Genomic DNA, 7,737 nt, shown 5'->3' with positions numbered 1-7,737 from the left:
TATACCTACAGTCTATTTCTCCTTTTTAAATGGGAGCTCTGCGCTATCTCTTGCTTTTCTGTATATACAAAAAGATACTAACATGAAAAAATAAATACAACTGAAATAGGAAAATTGTAAGAACAAATCCATTGAAAAAATACACTAGGAAAATTCACAAAGGCTGCATAATAAATTATTTTAACAGTCTTTCTTCCTATAAGCTTAGAGGGGTGGTTTTTTTTTAAAAAAAGAAACATTTAACGCTGTTTGAACATTCACTTTTCAGGAGAATTGCTAGATAAGGAAAGCAACAAGGCTAAAAAACAAGTTATAGTCAAGTCTAAAGGACAGAAAGGAAAACCTCAGAAAACAACGAAGGAAAGCCCTCAGCTTTCTAGCCCAAAAGATTACTGTACTGCAGCACAAGGTCCGTCAACTTGCCGTTGTCAAGTTTGTATCAGCAAAGCAATTGAACCAATGGAGGTCAGCTTCATAGTTTACAATGCAAATTCATCAGAATTATCACAACCGCAGCAAGATACTGATGTCATGGATATCACCGAATCATATGGTATGAGAAGCTCTCTTGTATCACAATTGTTGACTTTGTAGAATCATTCTTTTTGCCATGAAAAATGTATTCAAGGTATCTTTGGTTATCTATAAATAGAATTCATTATGAATTTAAGTAAAGGGGGAAAACCCTCTATTTTATTCATAACCATAGATTTTTTTAATGCATTGTTCTAGAAACTATAGATGAAACCAGTAAAGGGCTACCAAAATTTTTACTACCACACTGTGGGCGTGGCTTAGGCAGGACGCCCTGCATTTTCTTTCAACATCTTTCAGTGCAAATTGGGTGCTCTGGGGTGGAGCTCCATTTTCTCTACCCCACTGCATTCCCCCCATCCAGACAGAAGCCCACTCCTGGATGAAACTATTGATTCTAGATTTAGAGGCCAGCAAATCTATATGATGCAAATGAAAAAACATAATACAGTAACAAATGCAGAATTTTATTTCTGCAATATTTTTTTTAAATATGTGTAAAGATATATCTGCAAAATTCAAACAAACTCCAAGTGCTTGTGTCTTCCAAGCATTAGAAATTTGACACAAATTTCTGCTGAACAGAGTACGGGATGTTTCTCCTTTGTAGGTGCCTATTGCTTCATGATGAGTCCAGTTGAAACTTCCACTTCACCAAATTCTCTTTGCATCTTTTGCTTGCTGTCAGAGGCTTTCCATACATGAATTACCACATTTCACAAATACTATCTTGTTACATCAAATTAAATAATTGTTATTAAAAATTATGCAATTTTCTGTTGTTGAATGTTCACCTGTAAATTTGAGGGGATGCGGAAATCTTTGTCTACTGTCTGTCATTTCTAGCAGAGAATTAATCTTCTAAACATTCCATTCACTGAATTCCATATATGTTATATTTTCATATCTTGACTAGATCAGCTAATTGACATTATATGTTCAGCTAGTGTTTCATTAATGGGGATCAATATAAGAAAATGAAGTGGCTTATTCTAATTATAGTTTTATAAATTCAATATAAATACTGGTATATTTTCATCTTGATCAGTATAATAGCTGTTATAACTATATCTTGCTGTCTGCATACTGCTAATACAATAGTACCTTTTTACTGGATTATTTTAAATATAAGATTACAATTTTTTTTTAAAATCAAAAACTGACTTCCATTTTTTTCTAATATAAGAGACAGCATTACTTTTATACAAAATGTTTAACTGAATATTCCTCTTTATGCAATTTTTCTAGAGGAACTAGTAGATAGTGAAAGTTCTTGGAAGAAAGCAAAAAGTCAGAAAATAGGTGAAAGCTTGCAACAGATGAGAAACATGGTTCCCAAAACAAAGGTTCTGCATCCTGATGAAAGTGATGATGTCGTCATTGAGGAATTTATACCTAATGATCCAGAGCCCCCCAAAACTACTAAGCCACCTGATGATATTACTCCAATGGATGTCCAGCAACTACCTAATCTTGGATTTTTACGGACAAATTTAACCAAAAGTGACCTGGAAATTTTTTCACTGTGGAATGGTAATCTGCTGCTTCATAGAAAATACCTGGGGAAACTGGGATAATTGTTTGTGAAATGTATTAGCAAGAAAAAAGTATATACAAAAATCAGAAATCAGGAAATATCACAATAAATGCACCCTTTGTGTATGAACTTTACAAAATCTTAAGTAGACCAATCAGATTTCAACTGCAGAAATGAGAAATAGTGAGGAAACAACACATCTAGTTATTTTAGAATTTGTTTTCCAAATGGTAAAGCACTGAAAAATGTACTGTAAACTTGCATCACATGCTGGCCACACCCATCCCTGGTTCAATGAAGGGGGAAAGCCACGAGACGTGATGGTGCAAGTTTGACACCTGTGCTGTAAGGCAGTGTTTCCCAACCTTTTTTGAGCCGCGGCACATTATTCACATTTACAAAATCCTGGGGAACATTGAGCGCGGGGTGGTGGTGGTAAAAAAAAGTTTGGACAAAAAATATCTCTCTTCCTCCCTTTCACTCTATTTTTCTCTCTCCCTCTTTCTCTCTCTCTCTCCCTTCCCTCCTCTTTCTTTCCCCTCTCTCTCCATCTCTTTGTTTCTCCCTTCCTTCCTCTCTTTCTTGCCCTCCTTCCCTCCCTCTGTCTTTCCCTCACCCTCCTTCCCCCTCTTTCTCTCTCTCTCTTGCTTTCTCTCTCTTGCTGTCTTTCTCTTTCTCTCTTCCCCCCCTCTCTCCCTCTCTTTCTCTCTCTTTCTCTCTCTCTTTCTCTCTCTCTCTTTCTCTCCCCCCTCTCTCTCGCTCTCTTGCTATCTCTCTTTCTCTCTCTCTCTTTTGCTTTCTCTCTTTCTCTCCCCCCTCTCTCTCCCTCTCTCTTGCTATCTCTTTCTCTCACTCTCTTTTGCTTTCTCTCTTTCTCTACCCCCTCTCTCTCCTTCTTTCTCTCCCCCCTCTCTCCCTCTCTCTTTCTCTCTCCCTCTCTTGCTATCTCTTTCTCTCTCCCCCCCTCTCCCTCTCTCTCTCCCTCTCTTGCTATCTCTTTCTCTCCCCCCTCTCTCCCTCTCTCCTTCTCTCTCTCCCTCTCTTGCTATCTCTTTCTCTCTCTTTCTATCCCCCCCTCTCTTCCTCTCTCTACCTCTCTTGCTATCTCTTTCTCTCTCTTTCTCTCCCCCCTCTCTCCCTCTCTTTCTCTGTCTCCCTCTCTTGCTATATCTTTCTCTCTCTTTCTCTCCCCCCCTCTCTTCCTCGCTCTTTCTCTCTCTCCCCCTCTCTTGCTTTCTCTCTCCCCCCCCTCTCTCCCTCTCTCTTTCTCCCAGTAGCCGTGGGGCGACGGCAGGGTGATCAGCTGTGAGGCGGAGCTCCAGAACGGAGGCACAGACGGCGGTGGCTAGACGCCGTACATTTCTGGCATTGCGCTGGGCATGGACGTGGGGCTTGAGCCTCCGTCCTGGTCCAGCCAGCAGGCAAGTACCAGCCACGCAATTCCAGCATTTCCAGCCGCCGCCGTCGGTGCCTCTGTTCCTCTGTTCCGTAGCTCCGCCTCACAGCTGATCACCCTGACGTCGCCCCACGGCTACTGGGAGAAAGAGAGAGGGAGAGGGGGGGAGAAAGAGAAAGCAAGAGAGGGGGAGAGAGAGACCACTCTGCCACCGCCCCACGGCATGGCTCCTGCCCGCTGCCGTTGCCGCCGCCATCACCCTCCCGCTGCGCGCCGCCCTCCTGCTGCCGCTGCCCTCCCACCAAGCCCCAAAGCTCACCTGCTGACAGGGAAGCTCCAGCCGGGCGGGGCGCCGCAGCTGCTGGAAAACTTGGAAGGCGCAAAGAAGCAAGCTCAGCTTCCGGTCTCACAACTTTTTTCTCTTCGCAAAAAGTTGCGAGACCAGAAGCTGAGCTTATTTCTTCGCGGCACACCTGACCATGTCTCGCGGCACACCAGTGTGCTGCGGCACACCGGTTGGGAAACACTGCTGTAAGGCATCAGTTTTGTTACTTTTGCCTTTGAAATGGGCAAATGTGAAAATGCAAACAGCTAGAACTAGAACCAATGAGCAAGTCATGAAAAAGGAAGCATTTCTATTGATAGGTCACTAGAGTTCCTAGACTGAGTACAGGCACTAGGTAGTATTTCCGAATACTATAATACTATTATTTAATGCATTAGAAAGGTGGATATCTCTCCCAATTAAACCCAGTTTTGGGGGATTGTAGTCTATTGCAGTGATGATGAACCTTTTTTTCCTCAGGTGCCAAAAGAGTGTAGGCGTACACTATCGTGCATGCACGAGAGCCCATGCACATAATTCAATGCCTGGGGAGGGCGAAAACAGCTTTCCCCACAACCCAGAGGCCCTCTGGAGGCTGGAAATGGCCTGTTTCCTAACTTCTGGTGGGTCCAGTAGGCTCATGTTTTGCCCTCCCCGGGCTCCAAAGACTTTCCTGGAGACACGGAAGGGTTAAAATGCCCTCTGGAAGCCAAAAACACCCTCCCAGAGCCTCTGTGCAAGCCAAAAATCAGCTGGCAGGCACATACATGTACTTGGAGCTGAGCCAGGGCAATGGCTCATGTGCCACCTGTGCCATAGGTTCACTAGCTGGAAATCAAGACAAGTTAAACAAATTGTAGATTCCAATTTGTCTTTTACTTGGTAATGAAGCTAACCACGGCCTCTATCCAGATGGCAGTTATTTTTTTAATTTTTATTTATTTTTGTCAAGTATGTATTAGTAGTATACAAAGATATAACAATGTTTATATATGAGGGTCACCCAGAAAGTAATGCACCACACTTTTTTTTTCAACAATTATTTATTGAACACAATGAAACTTACCCAAGGAAGAATTATGTTTCTTCTACACTACCTATTTTTTCACGTCATCTCTGTCCTGTTCTATGGCCTTCCTTCAGCGAGACATAAGGGCATATATGCCCTGTTGGTAACCCCTCCTTGCTCTGGGCATGAAGCCATTTCTGCACTGTGCAAATCACCTCTAATGGCCTCACTCTCTGTGCCCAGCGACTAACCGTACTTCTGTCAACTGCAGATTCTCCATAAACTGTACACAAACGTTTGTGAATGTTTCCAACAGTTTCTTTCTTCACAGTGAGAAATTCAATGACACGCTGCCTGTAACATACATCACTTACAGATGCCATTTCGAAACACGGCTGCAGCTATGCTATCTGTCTGAAGAAACGCAAAATTTACACACACACTCCTGACAATTCAAATTATGTATATCTAAAGTTTTGCATTGAAAATTCAAATTATGTATATCTAAAGTTTTGCATTGAAAAAAAATGTGGTGCATTACTTTCTGGGTGACCCTCGTACATGATATTAGTACATTAGGACAGGGACGGTAGGCACGTGGTGCACTAATGCACGACTCTCATCATTAGTCGATGGGTCTAATGGGCAGATTCCTCTATTTTAAAAAAAAGCTAGGAAAATGAACAGAAGAACAAGGGGGCACAATCTGAAGTTAGTTGGAAGAAAGATCAAAAGCAACATGAGAAAATATTATTTTACTGAAAGAGTAGTAGATCCTTGTAACAAACTTCCAGCAGACATGGTTGGTAAATCCACAGTAACTGAATTTAAACATGCTGGGATAAACATAGATCCATCCTAAGATAAAATACAGGAAATAGTATAAGAGCAGACTAGATGGACCATGAGGTCTTTTTCTGCCGTCAGTCTTCTTTGTTTCTATGGTAAATGTAAAACTAAAAATGTGTGTCTGTGTGTGTGAGAACCAATGTAATGTGTCCATCTATATATCATTTTCATAGCACTTGGGAATAATAGATTTTTAAAATCAATACTGCATCTGCATTGAAAAACACAACACATTCTATGTGCTTTTACAATTACTAGAATGGTAATTATTTCAAGATGTTACTTTCTCTCTTTATAGAAGAAGTTATGAGACGTGCAACTGAGCCGCAGAATATAAAATTGACTGACACAACTGCGCAAAATCAAGGAAGTGGAAAAGCTCCTGCTCAAAATCCTGACACGTTCATCTTACAAGTAATCTCTGTTGACTCTCCTTCTGCAACATGCCAAGGTCACCCTGGAGCAAACTGTGACCCAGGTCAGCAGGGCGTTGCCAACAGTCCTGCCCCCACCAATTGTCCTGTACCAGCATCAAATGTCTCTCAAGCAAATGAAGCAAACCTGTGTGGAGCCGCAGCTGTATCTGTCACATCCCTGAATTATGGGGTCTTTAAAATCCCCTAGTAACGTCTTCACTTGCAGAGTCGGATTGCTCTGTCTTCAAGTAGAATAAGCACATACAAGGCCAGTTGACGCAAATAAATAGATCTTTTGCCTGCTGGTTGTTCAATTTTCAATTCAGAAAATGTTCATGTGAGAGCTTAAAAACCAAACAGTTGTTTTAGTGACATAAAGGGCATGTATGAGGTCTGAAATAATTCCAATTTATTTTCAAAATATGCATAGCCTTATTATTTTAACTTAATTTGGGGGAGGGGCATCATGAGAACTGCTATGGACACTGTGGCAACTATACTATAGATTTTTAATAACTTGTTTGATTAACAGAACACAATGTTTCAAATTCTCATCAATATTTGTGAACATTGCTATGAAGAATAAAGTCCATCTGAGCTGAGTATAACTTGGTTCTAAGTAAATGGTACCACAGCTCTCCTAATTTTCATATCTTGTTTTATTTATATGAAAACTTTGCTTGACTCTTAGTTTTCTTGGATATTTAAACAGATTTCTGAATTTAAAATCTAAATAGAAAAATATTAGTTGGTTAGGTGCCATTGAGTCATGCTTGACTTCTGGAAACAATAATACACTTGTAGCTCTTCCAAGGAGGTCCCATATTATTTTTTTCTATCTGCTCCCACTAGATGGAAGAATATATATATTTTCTTGTAGCCGTGCATGCAAGCACAGGGATGGGGCACACACAGGGGGCCATGCACACATGCATAGGGGTATGCACACATTTGAGGGCAGAGTGCACATAGGGTAAAGTGACCAGGTGTCCCGCTTTCTGTAGGACAGTCACGCTTTTTAGCAAATTGTCCCTTGACCCAGGGCATTTTTTAAAAGTCATGATTTTTTGAAACTTGGAAGTCGCAAAAAAGGAAGCTTGTTAGAAAAAGTTATTATCTTCTAAATAAACAAGCATGCACAAAGCCAAAGTACTAACTATAAATCTCTGAAATTAGTTGCTTCAACACTTTTTGTTCTCAGAGCAATCAAACTAATTGCATCCAGATTTTGGTTCTGCAAATGAATATAGGAACAACAAGAGAGCTGAATACCAAATGATACCATTAAGACAATATCAGTCGTACCTCTACTTAAGAACTTAATTTGTTTCCTGACCAGGTTCTTAAGTAGAAAAATTTGTAAGTAGAAGCAATTTTTCCCATAGGAATCAATATAAAAGCAAATAATGCGTGCAAACCTATTAGGAAATAAAACCTCGAAATTTGGGTGGGAGGAGGAGGAGGAAGAAGAGGAGGACAGTCCCTGCTGAAGGAAGAAGGTAAGGTGAGAGGAATAAAAAAAATCCAAAATTTTAAGGCTTAAAAAAGAAGAGGGACTCTGAGGCGCTGTTTCTACTGTCACAGGAACCTTATGGAAGAAAGACAGCTAAAGGATGTGTGGGGGTGGGTGGGGGCATGGGGGTGTCTCTGTGTGTGTGTGTGTGTGTGTGT

This window comes from Erythrolamprus reginae, unplaced genomic scaffold, assembly GCF_031021105.1.
Source record: "Erythrolamprus reginae isolate rEryReg1 unplaced genomic scaffold, rEryReg1.hap1 scaffold_254, whole genome shotgun sequence".
Lineage (NCBI taxonomy): Eukaryota > Metazoa > Chordata > Lepidosauria > Squamata > Dipsadidae > Erythrolamprus > Erythrolamprus reginae.
Note: the sequence above shows the minus strand (reverse complement) of the source record.